Source organism: Gambusia affinis, linkage group LG04 (assembly GCF_019740435.1).
Source record: "Gambusia affinis linkage group LG04, SWU_Gaff_1.0, whole genome shotgun sequence".
Lineage (NCBI taxonomy): Eukaryota > Metazoa > Chordata > Actinopteri > Cyprinodontiformes > Poeciliidae > Gambusia > Gambusia affinis.
In genome coordinates, this window is record NC_057871.1 from 885,001 (window position 1) to 885,776 (window position 776).

Consider the following 776-nt stretch of genomic DNA (forward strand, 5'->3'; position numbering starts at 1 on the left):
GGGATGGGGCACTCAGAGCCCGAAAAGTTGGAGGAAATTGTGGAGGAAGTCGAAGGCGAGACAACAAATAAACAGGTTGAGCAGCCTGAAATGGATGGAGTGAATATACCAGACAGAAAATTTAAAGGGTGGACGCAACATGTAACAGATGGGAGTATCACTGCAGCCCCTGGACCCAGTGCTCTTAGAAGGAACATGCAGAGGAATCGAAAACCCCCAAAGAGATTTTCCTGTGAGTCACAAGTAGTGGGAACTGAAGACACTCAACAAAAGATAATAAGAGGACGGAAGCTGTGGGAGAAAGCTAAAGCCAGAAAAGCAGTAAAACACTTAGAAAATTCCACTTAATGGAGTACATGCTAGCCATTTCACTGACACATCACACAGTTTTATTTTAATTATTATTATTATTATTATTATTATTATTTTTTTTTTTTATTTTTTTTTTTTTTTACCTTAAACAGTGCAAAAAAAATGACACTAAAATAATATGTTGCAGCTTCAGCTTCACACACTAACTCAAACTGTCGTACACTCAACAAACTGCCAGAACGAAACCGTTGGGTAACCGGGCTGCTGGCGTTGTTGCCTAGGTGATCTTGAAGCACCACGATCCGGGTCACGGCACCAAAGATGTAACCCTTTAAGTGTGGGATGAGACCTCGCTGTTCCCCAGACTCTGCACTGTGTTTTTCCCCAATTGTTGTCGGAAGGAAACCCGAGGCAGGAATCGGACACACACGGGCTGCGATCGTGGTTCAGATCGTCCACTCGGC